At 42.3% G+C, this 19,513-nt stretch overlaps 1 protein-coding gene across 2 annotated transcripts in view; it reads left to right on the top strand.

Moving 5' to 3' along the window:
• Positions 1-7,535: 7,535 nt before the first annotated feature.
• Positions 7,536-19,513, top strand: part of LOC134206443 (amidophosphoribosyltransferase-like) — a 105,801-nt gene continuing 93,823 nt past the window's right edge. Inside the window, exon 1 of one of the 2 annotated variants that reach the window (XM_062682160.1) lies at positions 7,536-7,726. The gene's annotated coding sequence lies outside the window, so the exon portion shown is untranslated. Of the gene's footprint in view, positions 7,727-8,074; positions 8,889-19,513 lie in introns of those variants that run through there. The other variant, XM_062682159.1, reaches the window with a different exon arrangement.

Raw genomic sequence — 19,513 nt, 5'->3', positions numbered from 1 at the left:
GGTTAGGCCGAAATAGCGTAGGCCATTGTTCCATGTCCGGGGAATGGTACACACACGCGCAATGTTCTAATGGTCCATCAAGCGAGCCGGCACCTTTATTGAGCAGGACAACCACAGATTCGACGAAACACAATTGTTCTTTGTATAATATGTCCGCTCGACCACTTCACTGTAATTCATTTCCACACCACGGGCTCGCTTGGTATTGTTGCATGATTATGATTACCACGAGACTAACGCGACTAGAACTTACGTTAAACTTTTGGTGCATTTTTTTCTAGCCGTTGTGGTGTATCTCGTTGGCAATCCATGCTATTTAAATTGATTTAGTTTTTTTTAAGATTTAAAAGTGTTTTAACTGTGGATTTAGTTGATAGTTTTCTTTAGGTAGTTTTTCAGGGGTTAAATCTACACAGGAACTGTGGCAGTTAATTGTCCATTAACACACCAACCGACATTGTCTTCACTCCTCCGGACGGTTCAAATTATACAACAACCCCTCTCTCTCGTTCATCCTTTTCTTTTATATCTTTCTACGCTTCCTAGAATATTCTAGAAAGTTTCTCTCCGATCTTCTCACGACAATAGTTCTTCAGGTTCAGGATTTCTCTCTATAACGATGTCTTACACGCTAAACAAATAATAATTATTTTTAGGTAGGTGTCAAACTTCTTCTTCTTATTGGCATTACATCCCACACTGGGACAGAGCCGCCTCGCAGCTTAGTGTTCATTAAGCACTTCCACAGTTATTAACTGCGAGGTTTCTAAGCCAGGTTACCATTTTGCATTCGTATATCATGAGGCTAGCACGATGATACTTTTATGCCCAAGGAAATCGAGACAATTTCCAATCCGAAAATTGCCTAGACCGGCACCGGGAATCGAACCCAGCCACCCTCAGCATGGTCTTGCTTTTTGTGGCCGCGCGTCTTACCGCACGGCTAAGGAGGGTGTCAAACTAATAATATTTAAATTCCGATTGTTGGCTACATGCAAAGCCTTCACAATCCTAACCGGACACTTGTTTTCCTTTTTTTTATTTCTTGTGAATAAATTTATGAATAATAAAATTCAAATAACGCATCTCAATAAATTATTAAATAATATAGAATAATAATAAATAATGAAATAATAAATAAATAAACTATCTCAATAAATAGGAAATAAATAAATAATGCTGGCCTTTCCAACACATAACAACATTGTTATCAAAAACGGTTGGTAACAATATTGATGCGGCATATGTAATTCTGGGTTTCACAATCGCCGTATAAATCCATTGAATCATTTTTGGCTTCAGTTCCCACTTTTTACCGAATGTCGACTTACTTATCCATAAAGCATTTGTAGTCTTACTCAATGCTTCCTCAAGATGTAAGTTCCAATGCAGCTTACTGCCAAGTCTAACTCCAAGATGCTTGACTGAGTTTCAAAGTTTCAAATCTGCTCCTTTCAATTTTAAAGTAGGAAAAGAATAATTTCTTCTCCTTGTAAACGCCACCAATGTGGCCTTTGAAGGATTTATGTTTAATCCTTCTTTTTCACACCATAGTATGATGAAATTTAGGGCAATTTGCATTCGGTTAGAAATAACGCAGTCATATTTTCCTCTCATCAATATAACTATATCATCCGCGAAGCCTCGAGCCTCCAGTTGTTTGAGAAGATCATCAACGATTAAAGACCACAATAGAGGTGATAGTACGCCTCCTTGGGGACACCCTTTTACTGCTCTTACACTAATTGATGAGCTTCCAAGGTTGGCTGATATTTATCTTTTTGATAACATCTCGCCAATCCAATCAACAATACATACATCGAAACCTCGTTTCAACATAGCATTCTTCATTGAACTGTGAGATGTGTTATCGAATGCTCCTTCAATGTCAAGGAACGCTGCAAGTGAGATTTCTTTTGCTTCAAAAGATCTTTCCAACTTTGTAACTAGCTTGTGAAGCGCTGTTACTGAAGATTTTCCCTCCTGATACGCGAACTGATTTCTGCTTAGAGGAGTTTTCGTTAAATAGGATGATTTTATATGCTCATCTATTAGTTTTTCCATTATTTTTAATATGATGGACGATAAGCTAATTGGTCTGAAAGATTGAAGTTATCGCATATAGTCTTACTTACTTACTTATGGATCCTGTACACCTCCGGTGGTGCAAAGGGCCGACTTGAAAGATCTCCATCCTGAGCGATGCCCGGCTATCGCTTTAACCTGTTGCCAGGTTAGATTTCGGTCGACTTCTTTTATTTCTTTATTGAGGCTTCGCCGCCATGAGCCTCTGGGTCTGCCTCTGCTGCGATGTCCCGCTGGGTTCCAGTCTAATGCTTGCTTACAGATTTCGTTTCCGCCCCTACGTAGAGTGTGGCCGACCCAGCCCCACTTCCGATCCCGAATTTCTGTTGCTATCGGCCTCTGGTGACAACGACGATGGAGCTCGTTGTTTGAGATCCAGTTGTGAGGCCACCATGCCCGAATTATATACCGCAGGCATCTGTTAATGAACACATTTCGCTAGCGTATAACAGCACAGATTTCACGTTAGAGTTGAAAATTCGTATTTTGGTGCGTTCACTTATCTGCCTGTTTTTCCAGATATTTCTTAAACTCACAAAGGCAGCCCTTGCTTTCTTGATCCGTGCGCCTATGTCGATCTTGGTACCGCCGTCTGACGCCATTTGGCTACCAAGATATTGGAAGCTTTCAACATTCTCCACTGGTTGCCCGGCTACTGTGAAACTAGAAGGAGTCACCGTGTTTACATCCAACGATTTGGTTTTGTTGACGTTGATGACTAAACCTGCCGAGGAGGAGCGCTCGGCAAGGTCGTTGAGCTTACTCTGCATATCAGAGCGCCGTTGCGCGAGTAGTGCAACGTCATCAGCCAACTCGAAGTCGTTTAGGTGCTCCATGGTTATAGGCTGCCATAACAGCCCGCGGTTTTGGTTCACGGTCAATCGCATCTACCAGAATCTCATCGATTACGATGAGGAACAGTAACAGTGATAGAATACATCCTTGCCTCCACACCAGCTACGACCCGGATAGAATCGGACAGGACCCCATTGTGCAGCACTCTACACGAAAAGGCCTCGTACTGTGCTTCGATAAGGCCGATGATTTTCTCAGGAACCCCTTGCGTCTCAGGGCGCCCCATATTCTCGTGATTGAGACGGTCGAAAGCTTTTTCGTAGTCAATGAATACCAAGTAAAGGGACTCTTGGAATTCGTTGACCTGCTCCAAAATGATGCGGAGCGTGACAATACAGTCCACACAGGATCTTCCGGCACGGAATCCGGCTTGCTGCCGCCGGAGAGTCGCATCGATCTTCTCCTGAATCCGGGCTAGGATAATTTTGCACAGAACTTTGAGAACGGTACACAGCAACATAATGCCTCGCCAGTTATCGCTCGCCAGCTTTATTCGATTTCATGCTTTGGATGGCTGTTTGAATCTCTAGCAGTGATGGAGCTTCGGTATTGACGCGTGTTATACGTCGGATCCTAGGCAGATCATGCCGAGGTGGTGATGGCCTGGAACCAGCGTTTCAGCTGGTCAGTTGGGTCGGTCAATAACTGATCATTCGCGTCTTTCACAGGCGTCGTTGCATTCATCTTCGCCCCGCTTAAGCGTCGTGAGATATCATAGAGGAGGCGAATGTCCCCGGTTGCTGCGGCTCTTTCTCCTTCGTCGGCCAAAGAGTCTGCCCACCCTCGCTTGTCCCGTCAACATGAGCGTTTAACTTCCTTCTCAAGAGCCGTGTATCGTTGACGGGCTAAGACTTTGGCTCATCTGGTTTTTGATCGCTCTATCGCGGCTTTGGCTTCTCTTCGCTCCTCTATCTTCCTCCAGGTCTCATCGGTGATCCATTGTTTTCTCTGGGTGCGTAGTTCGCCCAGATTGTTCTCGCTGGTGGCGATGAAGGCATTCTTGATGGCGGTCCATTGGTCTTCCACGCTGCCACCTTCCGGAATATCTGCAGCACGCGTCTCCAGTTCTTCAACGAAGGACCGTTTCACCGTGGCATCTTCCAGTCGGCGTGTGTTGAATCGTCGTCATACTCTTACCTCCTGCCGACGAATCCGTGCAATGCGCAGGCGTATTTCGCCGATGAGGAGGTGATGATCAGACGCGATATCGGCACTACGTTTATTCCGTACATCAAAAAGGCTCTGTTTCAATTTTCGGCTGATGCAGATGTGGTCGATTTGATTTTCTGTAAAGCCGTCACGGGAGACCCACGTGACCTTGTGAACCGGTCGATGAGGAAAGAGCGATCCCCGATCACCATGTCGTTATTACCACAAAATTCTGCGAACAGCTCTTTGTTTTCGCTCATTTCTCCGAGACCATGGCGTCCCATAATGCGCTCATGGTTCGAGTTGTCGGATCCGATCTTCGCATTGAAGTCGCCCAAACAGATCTTGATATCACCCTTCGGAATTCTATCTACGACGGCATTGAGTTGACTGTAGAAGTTCTCTTTGTCTTGCAGATCGGCAGCATCGGTTGGCGCATAACATTGGATTATAGTAAGGTTTCGGACCCGTGTTCTAAATCTGGCAACGATTATCCTTTCACTTATAGGTTCCCACTTCATAAGCGCAGAGTGTGCCTGAGCGCTTAGTAGGAAGCCAACTCCGCGATGCCGGGGAGCGTGTTCACCTCGTAAACCAGAGTATAGCAGAACTTGTCCCGACGGCGTTCTGTGTTCTCCAAAGTTTGGCCAACGGACTTCACTCAGTCCCAGGATCTCAAACTTCATGCGGCGTGCCTCATTGGCAAGTTGTGCCAATTTACCCTGCTGGGCTAGGGTTAAAACGTTCCATGTTCCTATTCGTGTCCGTTGTTTCGCGCTAAGAGTCGTCGCCGTAAAATCAGTCCGTATTCTTTCATTATCGGATTCTCGAACAAATTGATGTTTCGGGAACAGTAGGTTGTTGGCCCAAGGTTCCCTATCCACCGGGATGGGGCTGCCATCTTAGATATAGCTTCCGAGGAATAGCATTTCATATCCAGCCGCTGGATGCCAGAACAGAAGCTGTTGGAGCCGCATCTCCTTGGTGACCAGACGCTCGATCAGTCGGGTCAAATTTGTTTAAAGTCCCACCCAACACCAGGACTAGGCTAGTGCGCTTTTCCCGACCCATGGCCGCTTTGGCAGGGCCTGCTCAGGGACACATGCAGCTTTCTCTAGAAGTTCAACAGAGCCCACTGTCGAACCCCACCACATCCTTGGCAGACCCCACAGTACGCACCCTCTCACTCTAGCTGATGTCAGAAGGACAACCAGGCTGCACTACCAGCTAAGTACGCAACCCTTAGCTGGCGGTCAATTGTCATCGGAAGACCCGTGGAAGCGTGAGTATTGGAACTTGTGAGGACCAGGGCTATGTTGGGCGCCCCTTCCCGGATGTCAACTCACCATTTCGCAGCCCATCGCATATAGTCTGGTCACTCTTTTTGGGCACCATCATTAAGGTGCCTGGCATCCAGTTGACCGGGATAATACAAAATAAATGATGCAATAGTTGAGCGGATGTTATGTGGTTAGCCTAGAGAATCTCGGCTGATATGCAATCGATCCCTGGAGCTTTGTTCGATTCCATGCTTGGGATGTCCGTTTGAATCTCTGTGATGGAACTTCGGTATTGTCGCGTGTTATACGTCGGATCCTAGGCAGATCATGCTGAGGTGATGGTGGCCTAGCTGGCACTTGGAAAAGTTGCACGAAGTGCTCGAACCAGCGCTTCAGGTGGTCAGTTGGGTCGGTCCGAGGCTGACCAGTTGCGTCTTTCACATTCGTCCGCTTAAGCGTCGTGAGATATCTTCAACTCAGTCTCGCCAAACGCTGCCAATGATCATCGTAGTCGTCTCGGTCCTACAGTTGACGCAGGTGTTGCGGTCCTCCAGCCAGTTTTCCAATGCAGGTATAAATTGGATTCAATTGTGGAACACGTTCTTCTGTCTGATGCTTGTTTCCACAAACACAGCTCGCCAACCACCAATTCGTTCACCGATCAACAGCACCCCATATCAACAACACTTCAAGACTACGCAAATGCATGCTTCCCGGACGCAATCGTGCCTCCCACAATCGACTGAGTTGTCATTGGGTGTGAACCCACCGAGGAACCCACGACTAACGATGATGTTTTGGCTTTCACAGATACATTCGCATAATAGCAGAAAAGTTTGTGGCTGTGGAGTAGGGTGGCTCAAAAAATACATTTTCAAATTTTATGATGGGCCGCCCTTTTATTCGGTTCTATTTGATGCCCTGATCTGTCAACGTTTGGGCGGTGCTAAACTCGTTGGAAGTTTATATGGAAAAATGTATGTAGAAATATCCAAAAACAGTGATTTGCAGTTGGACAACACCATTTACGATCAAGAACCACGATACTCATTCAGCTCTTGTAGAATTAAATACAGAATGTTATGCTGAAAACCGCGAGAAGATTAGAGTTTATTACGCAAAGATATTAGCATTTTACTGCAGTGTTGTAGGGTGAATTTATTTCTTTTCAAAGGTAAAAGAAACGAAATTTGCTCAAACCCCACTTCACAGAAATGCTAATAACTTAGCCGGGCAAACTCTAATCTTCTCAAGGTTTTCAGCATAACATTCTGTATTAAATTCTTCAAGATCAGAATGAGTATCATAGTTCTTCATCGTAAGTTGTGCCGTCAACTGCAATTCAACTGTTTTTGGATGTTTTCACATACATTTTTTCATATAAACTTCCAACGAGTTTAGCACCGCCCAAACATTAATCGATTTGGCTGAAATTTTGTCCAGAGCGTCAGGGCATCAAACAGAACCGAATAAGAGGGCGGCCCATAAAAAAAATGAAAAAACTTTTTCCCATACTAATTTGAGCCACCCTACTGTGGAGTATTCATAGCCGTTCGCCAGGGACTGAAAGCACACGTGATCGAAGATGTTGCGTGGAAAACTGTGGAGCAGGTATGGATAGTACTAGATTTTGCAGACCGCAAGCTATTTGTGCTTATTCTGCGTCTCGGATGACTCGAGAATTGTCGATTTCGACACATCTCACGTAAGACGACCCTCTAATGTGCCTGCCATAGTAGACGCGTTTATGCGACTTCGCGCGAAAACTGCACGCAAAGGAATAACAATCAATAATAAGGAGCTGTCAAATCGTATGGACGCTTCGCTTCGCAACACACTTCGCGTCTACTCTGGCCGCACCCTGTTTCAAATGGGAGGAATCGACAGTACTCACTTCATTCGAAATTATCTTAGACGCAGAATAAGCACAATTTTTTTTGTGACATCTACATTCCACCGGATAAAGAGCCTAGGCAAAGTTTATTCGGCATGGCAATTTATGATGTGCTTTTTTTTTCTGGATTTCAATACTTTCAAGAAATGCCAGAGAAGATGGTGATGGATCTTAAGTGTAAAAAGTGATAGCTTCCAATACCATCCTTTTACGACTATCAGTACATCATCTAATTCGATAAAAAGCATTCATTGATGGTGTGCGATCACACATCCATAGGTTTTTCGCAAAGCCTACAGCTCATCGCCATGTGCTAGCCGGTTTAGCACGATATTTATCGTTTACAAACAGCGATTGGAGTCTGATTATATTTGAAACGTTCGGTTTTGCTTCAATCTAGTATCGAATTATATTTGTGTGTCGTGAATTGTAATAGGATATAGGATAGCTTGAATTTGAACCCGTAAGTATAAATGCGTTAATATCGTTATGCTCTTTCGATGGACATTAGATAGCTTTGTGTATGGTCGTAACGACATGCGATCACTTGGACATCCAAACAGTACAGTGCAGTGTTGCGATTAGTTCAATTGCCGGCCGACACCGGCTCCAGTGGCGATTCTCACAACTTAACCTACGTCATGACAGCATGTGGTGGCGAATGTGTATGTGATTTTGCCGGTACTTCTCCACATGCAGTAATTGACGCTTTAACGATTTAACGATGTTAACCATTCTGCACAATAATTTGAAATATGAGCCGCAATCACCAAGCGAGTGGCCTCGATCGCGATCGGTTATGCTGATGCAAGAAAATGTTGTTTATAAAAAGCCAGCTTTCAATCCAATTGCCTGATGATAAGCTTACAACAAGCCTCACCGTTGTTGATAAGTGCCGCGCATATTGTCGCGCGGAGGAGTAGGGTAGGAAAATAAACAAGCAGGGAAAGCCCATAGCACCAATACTTAGATCTCATGTGTGATGTATAAGAGAAAGAGAGAAAAGAGGAGTGCACAAAATGTGCGTAAGTGAGAGTGCGTTCATGGATCAAATATAGCTGGTAGCAACACAGAACAAACACATGGCCGACTTCGATCAAGGAAGAAGCTGAGCTGAGGTGACATTCTGCGAACTACGAAGACCGAGTTACATATTGCTCATGAATGATTAATTTTCTTTGATGATAACCAATTTCAAACTATACAGGAGCATTTTACACGTGATGTGAGGCACCGTGAGAGTAACACTGCGGTGCATTCGATCACTTTATTGCTCTCTCTCTCTCGGGTGGAGCAAAGGGGGCCAATCAGCAACAGAGAAAGAGCAAACCGTGGCGCGGCCTGCGTTCGTCCTGCGAGGCCGCCCGTAAGCCGGCTGATTATATTGGGCTGATCGCGTTAAATATGTTAAAGAGTGTTTTCCATAAATCAGTTATTGTCAGTTTGAACTCGGTTAAGTGAAGATCGAGGAGGGTATCAAGTGCGGTGGAACCTTGTTGGGCGAACGATAGTGATCGAATTTTAGTGCCAAGGATTGCTCGGCTTTGAGAGAAGTGAAAAGATTACAACGTTGAACTGTACTGCAGCCATCGGAACTGGGCATCTATTTTTGAGTTGTGATAGAGGTAAAACTAGTTTTAAGGTGGTCTATTGTTGTGCCTGATTAGCATATGAGTGAATGATGCAAAAGCTTATGTTGTGAATATGCATGTTTGGTAAATATTTCGGACTGGCTGACACGTGAGCATAAGACGAATTTGTAACTGCCTGCAGTGAAAAAGCGAAGGTGTTTGTGGCATTGAGAAAAAAAAATTGGGTCGGTAATATGAACTTTGTTCAAGCATAATCTGGTTATGTGAAGCAGATAGGACCAGTTAAAATAGTTACGGTCGGGCCCGTTTGATAGATGAGTTGACAGATCAAGGCCGCTTTGTCAAGTGATTCAGGTTGCGTTGCATGTGCAAAATAGGATTTCAGTTTTACCCATTTAATATAGGTACATATCAGCGGTTTTTTTATGCGCTTCAGACGTGTCCAGATACCTGCACATTGATAATTGGTCGGGGTTCAGACAAACCGTACCAAGCGGCTTTTTTACTGATTTGTAATATTTCGTTCGCACAAGAAACACTGGAATCATTTCATATCAATTCATAAGTATATTTGATGTATGATATCCTCAATTTTGGGGTTGGGGGATATTCGATTTGCGATCAATTAAATCAACTAAACGTAAGCTTGGACAGAAAAATAGGTGACTTTTTGTTGGAACTTGGTGTGTTTTGGCAGAACCCCGACCAATTGAAGATTCAAAAATTTATTTATAACTTTTAAACGCATTGTTCGATCGTTATCAAATTTAACAGTGATCAACTAGGCTTTGTCCCCTGTCGATTGAAACTTGTTGCGAAAAAATCGGATGAAGATTACTATATGAAAAGTTGTCTAATGTTTTTCTTAGCTTTTGTGCACACACATACACACACACGGACAGACAAACATGTGCTCAGCTCGTCAAGCTGAGTCAATTGGTATATAACACTACACCCAAAAAAAAGCGTTCATGAATTCGTGAACTAACAAGTTCACGGTGTATTTTTTCGTGAACAACAGCCACGGATTCGAGAACACAGTCACGTTTTCTGGAACGTTCTGGAAAACGTGACTGGTGTTCCCGAATCCATGAATTAAATCACGGTGTATTTTTGCCTGTTCACGAATTCGGGAACACTTTTATTTGCGTGTATGCGTCTCCGAGGCTTCTATAAAAAGTTTTCGTAGTGCAATGATAGCCTTTCGGTACAACTTTGTTGTACGAGAAAGGCAAAACATAAAAACCGCGAACTTCAGAACAAGAAACACTCTAGTTAAATAATGTTGTTTTAAGATTTTTGCTATTCAAATTTTTGTGTGACTAGTTAGCCATTCGTCCAAAAATGTTTTACTGTCTTTTATTTGGTTTTTCCTTCTTTTATATTCATTTATATTATTGGAGCTTTGCTCAATGTGAAGTAGAATATTTTCCCTAGCTACCCGCATCACTTGTTGCTCCGAAGACTCGCAGTCGCAGCGCAGCCAGCTCTAAACCCAATCTTCTCTTCTTTCCTAAATTCTTCTAAGTTAACATTTCCTTTGAGGCAATATAACTCACGAACGGGATGACCGTGCAAAATCGTGCAGGTTCAAATAGTAATATGCACATAAAAATTGGAAAGCTTTCTAATTAATTATAAATATAAATTCTGTTAGCGAATGCAATCCACAAGAATGATCCTGCCCAATCCGCATCCTCAAATGCTTCTATTAATGACGAACCTTCCTTCGCATGAAACATCAGCTCCAGGGTTCGCGATCTTTTCATGTAGCGCAGCAAGACCAATGCAACTTCGTCGCGAATCTTTGGAATTGACTTAGGTAGCTCCGCCGCACATATGTCTAGTCTGAGCGTTAATGCAATCAATGTGCTCCATGCATGCTGGTACACTTCACTCTTTTCCTTTTTGTCAAAACACAAAAGGCCAAAACCAAAATAATAGCACAAACTCTCCAGAAAATTATTTTGGCTTATCCGAAGAAATCTTCTCTTTACATCTTGATGAATCCCCATTCCAGTGCGGCCTAATTCCGCCACACGAGCTATCCTTTGCTTGTGATCGCTTGTGTGCTGTCTTATCGAGCGTGCAACCCCGTTCATTGCCCGACGAGGGAAGAGGCAAAGTCATGGCCTGCTATTCACTAGTCAATGTTGGCAACCGAACCGTTATACGAATGATATTTGCATATCTGTCACCAATGCTCGCTGCAAGTGAATTGCCCAATTTCTAATATATCTCAACCTCACATACCCCTTCTTCTCTCACTAAAAAAGAAAAAAAAAACCATTGGCATATAATTTTCGTAAACAACTATTTACAACGCATTTTTTAAATTATGTACTGCCAAGTCTCATTTTACAATCCAGTATCCAATATACGTACTCAATTCCCACATACAAAATCATCCCAATTCAAATTTGAATTCGAATATTTCAATATGATTTTCCAATCCGATACTCAAATCCAATGTATGAACCCGAAATGCAAATCCAATATTCCTATTTTATGAACAAAGTTTTAATTTACAATGTTCTGAAAACTCATATGTGAGTATGATGTACATTGTATGTGGAAGATATTGATTTGAAAAATGTGAGTGGGAGCGCTCCTTATGCAAATGTGTGGTAAGACGCACGGCTAAAAGCAAGCACCATATTAAAGGTAGCTGGGTTCGATTTCCGATGCGGTCTAGGCAATTTTCGGATTGGAAATTGTCTCGACTTCCCTGGACATAAAAGTATCATCGTGATAGCCAGACGAAGAGGCAAAGTCATGGCCTGCTATTCACGTTGGCAACCGAACCGTTATACTGATGATATTTACATATCTGTCATCACTGCACTCTGAAAGTGGATTGCCCAATTTCTAGTATATCTCACCCTCACAATTCCCCAGAAAAAGTTTGTACCTCGTCTAGGTCCGTCATCTCCAGCTCTTTCAGTTTGGTAACGTCTAACCTTATTATTGCAACAAAAGAGTTTAATATAGTATTCCATGATGTTAAATGCCTGCTTCAGGTCATGTAGAGATCGCTTGAGTCGACATATCAAATCGTTCTTTTGATAAAAACCACTCGGATTGAGTCATGTAGATTTCTTTCTCCAATTCGCTGTTCAGATGGACCGCCCTCATGACCATATAATGCACTGCCATCCTTTGGCCTTCGTCCGTGGTGATCACTAGAAATTCTCATGCCCAAGGGTGTCCAAACACGTTTCCGTAGAATACATATCTGTGAAGTTAAATCCAGTCGTTTGATTCAACCCACGTGTTGCTTGTTATGTATGTGTTTACAATCTTGGATTTTATAACACATTTTCTGGTAATACCGCCTTTCAGTTAATAAGAATACGATTTTTTTTTATACCGCCAGTTTCGTTCGGCGTTTTTCTATTACTTTTCTTTTTTCCAATTCGTTCGACATCAGATGAAATGACAATAAAAAGTTGGCATAAATCTAAACTACTTTATCGAGACCTCTGAAATACCTAACATGTTAGTACTAGAAGAGATGATTTAAATTCAAACGTTGCAAGTTGTCCCAAATGTCGAGTAACGCGTTCGTTTCGGTCTCGCGTGATAATCAATATGGCTAACGAAGAGCTAATGACATTTCTTACACAGATGTTACACAATGCCCTAAAATCCTCCATGGAAGAGAGAAAGAAAGCTATGGCGGTGGGTCAATTGAATAGACTGCTTAATACAACTCCCTCGTTCTCTGTCTCCTGAATACCGTTCAGTGGCAGTATCAGATTATTGCTAAACGTTTTCAGTGAAGCATTACTGCTAAGCTGCACCCTTCTTGCTCAATATGCACCTCATGCACGAGTACATATGGTAATAGAGCTAAATAATGCCATCAAGTTTTAAGTGTGTCCTAACGAACCGAAAACCATGATCTTATACGGCGATCTACGTTCTACATAAGTCAACCAGTTTGACCAGGCGAATTACGTAGAGAGTGTCAAATTTCGTGCAATTGTTCTGTAAAGAGGCGAATCTATCTCCAGTTTCGCTTTCCGACTCAGGCAAGGTGCCGCTCATTGTGAGTATGAGCACGTATGAGGATTTCCTCGACAGTATGCTGGTCGAACAGCTTCTGCACGGTCTTGAATCGCAAGAAATGTGTGATGAAATCATCGCTAAGAAGCTTACAACATTCAAAGCAACTTTAGAGGTAGCACACTCTCTGGAGGCTACGCGCAACACGGCCAAGGACGTGCGAACGGCTGGACCATCGTCGGTTGCTGATCGACTTATCAGCTGGTTATGAAAACCGAAAACACAAAATCACACTTTCTCCCAAATCAATGGCAGAAGTATAGTGACAATCAACAATCAGAACAGACAGTGTGTAGTGGTTGTGGTGGTAATCATACCGGAATTCAGTGCAAGTTTCCAGATGCCAAGTGTTTTAATTGTGAGCGAAAGGGTCATATTTCCAAAGTGTGTAGATTCAGAAATAAAGAAATCTGGTCAAACCGTTAGCAAAAATCCACTTCGTCAATACAATTGGGAAACGAGTCATACACGTCATCATCGACGTCAATAACTGGACATGGATGTTGACATCGAGCTTCATAAGTGAAACGGAGCTCCGCACAATGAAACCCAAAACCAACTTTCACGCTTCTGAAATCTAATTGGCTGTTCTCGAGCTATATACTGGCCACCGTATTCGGTGTTTTAGCCGCTTTCCAGTGAGTGACACAATCGTTTTACTATAGACACCATATGTTCAATAAACGGGCGCAGGAACGGTTGGGTCATTTCGATTAAGTGTGTTTTTCCACTTTTTCACAGTGTACCACGTGAATTTGACATCATACGCTTGCTTGGATTGCAATCGTGACGTTATGCTCGTTTGGCTACACTAACTGACAGTTCGTTTGGCTATACACTCGCCTTCGCCTCAGCTCTTCTATGGAACCTATAGTGTTTATAGGTTTTATTACACTCAACGTCGATTTGTATGTGGTGGCCCACTCTGTTTGGTAGAGAGTGGATATCCGAATTCACTGGTGAAGGGCAGGGATTGAACTTATCATTTCATTATCATTTAGTATTCAGTTAATAACTCATTCCAGAGCGGAATTCTGAAAAGTGTTGTAGGCGGACTTCTAGCGTGATTCCCTCTACAACTTTGTCTAAGGTACATTACTCTGTTTAATTTCACATGAAACGTTAGTATCATTTTAAATACTAAATGATAATAACACTTATTATCATTTAGTATATTAGGTGTTCCTAGCGTTTCATGCTGTTAATATTAGACATAGAGCAATGTACCCTAAAGTTGAGAAGAAATCGGCTAGAAGTCACTCATACCACCTCTGGAGTTAGGCTGAATACTAAATGATAATGAAATGATTCAATCCTGGTGAAAGTTGAACAAGCTGTTCGCTGTAAGTAGTGCGTATTCGTTAGTTCAGCTTCCTCCGTTGACCATCAACAAGCACTGTCTCAGTTGCTGGACAACTACGATAATGTTTCAGTGACCATCCGGAACATTGAAAGATCCGGAATCAGTGCATGGGACGTACTGTTGGCATTGAAGAACCAATACGCGAATAAATCGATAAAAGTTAGCCCGGTTTCTACGAACGAATTGATTACTCTGAATGGGCATCTTCTACGCACATCGTTGTGAAGAAGAATGGAAAATTACGTATTATCGGTAACTACAAGCCTACGGTAAATCCCCGGATGATCATCGGTGAACACTAAGTCTTATTCAATTTTGGTATCAGGTGTTCCCGGGTGTTTACCAGACTTGTATTACTGATTTCTCCACTTGGATGTAACGGAGGCCTACACTCACCTCCCAATCGATGCAGAATTTCAAACATCCTAACACTGAATACTCCATGGGCTAGTGCGAGATCAGTCTACGGAGCTGCGAACATCCCTGCGATCTGGCAACGTCGCATGGAAACAGTTCTTCAATGGTTGCCAAATGTGACAACATTTATTTGTCGATATTATTGTGTTTGTGGACTGTTTTAGAAATCTGGCACGTTGCGATCGACTGAAGGATCACGGTTTACGATTGAACCGTTCGAATGTGTAGTCGCGTAGCACCAAGTTAAAATTCGGAAGTCGAGACTTGAACCGAACTTTCTTCCGAAGTTTTATTTGCAAACTAATTGATGCGCTGTTTAGCGCATCTTTAGGCAATCAGCGCACTACTTCCGAAGTTGGTAAAGTTGCCTGTAGGGAAGAGTGTGAAAATGAACAGGGTGGTAATATGAACAGTTGCTATATTATATTAAAACACTATTTAGGCGTATGTTAACAATGCACACGTTTTCCTCGAAATAAAATAGGTACCTGAGCTAATATTTTGGTTTTGAGACCGAACAAATAGCTATCTAAAATATAAAACGAGGCCGTAAAATAGGGTCTGATGTAATTTTAACCATTTTTCCGCAACTTTAAATCTTAATAAATTCATAATACATTGATTCAAACCTGTTCTAACCCAGCGGCAAATAAGACAGCCTTCACAAAGATTTTGCTGGGGTAAATAGTCAAATTATTGGTTTGCATAGTTAGAGGAAGAGTTATTTATCACAAGGCACGTATGGGAAAATGAACACTTGTATCAAACTTTCACAAATTTATAGTAAAAGTTGTTGTGAACGGAAGTTCAAGAAACAAACCATATCGAATAACCAGAATAAAATTTGAAGATTAAATTTAATTTAAAAATAACTGAATTTCAAAACTTTTTTCTTCTTTTTTATATTGATAATTAAGAGCTTTTCAAAAGTTATACCGATATTTCAAAAGGCCCTCATAATCCTAACTGTTATATATACATCTAGAGTTAAAAAGAAAATTAAATTTTCAAAAGGGTTTTAGAAGCGATGTTCATTCTACGACCAGTGTTCATTTTATCCACTATTTTTGTACTAATTTCGATGTTTTTATTTCGATGAAAACTATATAAAACATTGTTTATTAGCGAAAAATTTTTCATTGCAATAAGAATATGAGTTAAATTGCTGAACAAGTGGTAAAACAGAAAATTATCCTCGTTTTATGATTGAATTCAAGTCCTTAACGTGATCATTTTACCACCTGTTCTATCTGGAGAAAAATCCACTTCTGTATAAAAGAGGTATAAATTTATTCGGATAGACAATATTTGTACCCGGCTCTCGAATCCTGGGTCACAATATACGCTCGAGATGCATGAGTCAGCCTACACATTGCGATGTCGTCATCCATCGAATGCAGAATGAATTACAGCTGTTTTGAGAAAAGCAAATACAACGCGGTTATTCCCAATCTGTCCGCACGATCTCGTTTCTTCGTGATATGTTGAACGTCACACGAAGACAAATTAGCACCATTTCGCCGCAAGTACTGATGCCGTATGATCCCGATCTACCTTTCTACGGATGCAAACAAATTTGACTTAGGTGGTGTTCTGTTTCATCGCTTGGCAAGTGGCAGAGTACGGCAGAGTACGTCCGTGCGTACGCTAGTTGCTCTATGTCTGATACTGAACAGCGCTACCCACAAATAAACAAAGAGCCTCTCGCAATTGTATGGGCAGTCAAGAAGTTTTTCTACTATCTGTATGCTCGAAGATTTATGCTACGTTTTGACATGGCAAGTGAGTTGAACAACTCAGTTGAATTCAATTGACTTGCCAAAAGTTGAACATGTTCAACTTTCTTTTCGTTCAAGTGAATTGAATAAAGGTGTTTACGTTCAGTTCGCGTTCGATTCAACGACTTGCTCAATTCACTTGCCTTGTCTAAACGTAGCATTACTCTATACGGATAAAGCCCTTGGCTCAAATATCATCCAGCCAAATCTATCAACGCTCTGCATCAGTAGAATGGCCAATTTATGCATTATTTGGCACTCTTCAATTTTAATGTTTTGTACATATCCACGAAAAAAACTTAAACAGATTACTGCCTTCGAATTGAAACTATTTGCTTGTGAGGAAGAGACAGTGAAGACGATAAGTTTGACTTGTTTACATATCACAACCTGGTCGGAATAGACATTGAAAAAGCATGAAATCTTGCTCGGAATGCGCTCGTCAAGCACATCTTACCAAGTTTGGTGATTCAAAGGCCCCTGGGAAAGGATTCACGTAGATTATGCTGGTCCGGTTGCGGGGTTAAATACTGGTGATTATAGTCAAGTGGTTGGAAGTAATGCTACGTTTGACAAGGCAATGAATTGAAGTTGCAATCAGATGAATGGAACGTAAACATCTTAATTCAATTCACTTGAACGAAAGAAAGTTGAACATGTTCACTTTGGCAATCAATTGAATTCAACTGAGTTGTTCAATTCACTTGCCCTGTCACAGTAGCATAAAGGTCCAGTTCAACGACAACAATAGCGACAATTGGCAAAATTCTCTTCTCATCGTAATACTACGGAAGAAAAAAAGTACCCAAATGAGTATTTTTAACTTCTTTTGAGTTATTTTTCTCTTCTTTCATCCACTCTTTCTTTTGTTGTCAAAAACAAAAGAGCCAAACAATCCAACGACGCCAGTTCAATACGGAAGCCAATTTTGAGTTTTTACCTGAGGTCGAAATTGAGTGAATTAAACTTACATTTGGGTAAATAAATTTTCCGTTGGGTACTTTTTAACATGGGGTAAGGCAAACTACTCGACCCTATTTACTCAATTTTGGCTTGCCGTACGGATGTTCGAGGTTGGTGAATTAAACTCACTATTGGGTAGTTTATTTCTTCCGCTTTCGAACGGGCCAAGAAGCATCCAACCTGGTAGAGTCGCTCGGGCTTGACGGTGCGTGGACGAAATTCTGGTAATCAGCGACGGTTTAGGCTCGATTTCGGACGGTACGAGTGCACGGACGGTACGAGACGACATACAGGCGTTCGTGTTGACAGCACGAACTGGCTGGCGGCGTTCGTTACGATTCCGACTTGACTTCCTGGTGGTACGAGCTGGCTTGTGGCGTTTGGCGATGGAATGGCCGACAGCTCGGAACAAAAGCGCGTCCGGTCCGTTTCACAATGGCGGAACGTATCCACGTGCTCGATCGGAACAATGGCGACGTTGAAACGTTCCTAGTCCGGAACTTAACTTGCGGTGGGGATTTGCATGTCTGGTTCGGAATCGCTCAACTTTCGCCCTGGGGAATGCCAAAACACCTGTTGCACCAAGGAACAGAAGAAAGAAAAGGCCAATTAGGACCTGCCCGTGATTAGACCATGTGACGCCACTTTTCTTGGTTCTCCTGTTAAATATTCGTTTATCTAAAGACAATTACCTTTTCTTCAAGAATATTGGCTCTTTTCTGTGGAATATTTTCACTGTTATAAGATGAGTTTAGCACTTCCATTTAATTTCACCACTTGGTATTATTTTTACAAATACGTATATCGACCTGCCTGGTACTTGCACTTTTTATTCTTCTTGTGAGGCCAACAGCCATTGCTGTTCCATCGGCCGAACCCACCGACGCACGTCTCATATGACCATCGAGTGTTGTGAACTCAGCGAAACAGCCGAAAATCTGTCTGGCCGACAAAATAAAGATAAGATTAAATCGAGAGGTGCTTCAACTGGAAAGCTCGAGTTCGTCATAGGAATAAGTGTACGAATAGATGTTAACCTGAACGTTGTATAGCATGTTATTGGGCAACCTTCTGTCGGTGATAAAAATTTGTGACCTGGGTACGATCGTGTTGAATGCAAGATACTGTATGCGGGTTAGACGCAAATACTGATTTGTATCACTTGTACCCCAGCAGGCATTCGTGACGAAGGCCGAGCATTCGGAGCTGTGCGAAAATTTGCAGCATCGAATGTTGAGGCATCGAAAGAGTGAAGCAATCTTGAAAATCGTACACAAATTGTTCGGTTTCGGACTGAAAATGAAGAATGTAGGTTCAGTGCATATCAGTGATTTACCTATTGAAAACAAAGTCGGGCACTGATCAGAAAATGCGGAATATTGTGCAATGGTAAAGAACCAGTTTAGGCAAGCTCGAGGATGATTCGTACAGATGGAGGTGACGCGCATTGCTGTGCGTCGTTGAAAATGTTACTGGTTACATCATATTGCAGCAAACTGCTCCTTATTTACGGCACCAGAACGGGAAGGCGGAACGTAAGCATAGACACGAATTTAAAATTATGAGCTGTTTGTATTTGGTCTGCACTACAAACTATCTGCAGAACTGTACTACAAACTATCTACTTCGTATGAACTGTGACCTGGGAAGAAGTCGAAGAAGTCGTGGGTGCAGTTGACCTCCACAAACATGAAATCAGAGACTAACCGCAGGCAAGTTGGCGGCCATTACCGCCCGCGAAAACTGGATACGAAGCGGAATACCTTGGTGAAATGGTGAAGTGAAAAGCACAACTGGCACATGGTTTCTGCCAAAAAATTGCAGGACTACAACATGTTTTCTTCGGTGACTTAACAAACCGCGCTAATAAGAACACTACTGGCAGTCACGAGTAAAATAAGCTGATCCTGGAGCACGTTGGCGTGCGTTACGAAGACGGCGTGCGTTATGAGCTTGAAGGGGAGCTTTATATGAAGCAGTTCAACAACCGGTAATATTTTCTTGTATGTTGTTACGCCAATATCTTGGGCGAGTCATCTAGAGCTGCGTAACTGGCAATACGTAACTAC

This window comes from Armigeres subalbatus, chromosome 1 (genome assembly GCF_024139115.2).
Source record: "Armigeres subalbatus isolate Guangzhou_Male chromosome 1, GZ_Asu_2, whole genome shotgun sequence".
In the NCBI taxonomy this organism is placed as follows: Eukaryota; Metazoa; Arthropoda; class Insecta; order Diptera; family Culicidae; genus Armigeres; species Armigeres subalbatus.
Note: the sequence above shows the minus strand (reverse complement) of the source record. Positions and strands in the feature narration are given on the sequence as shown.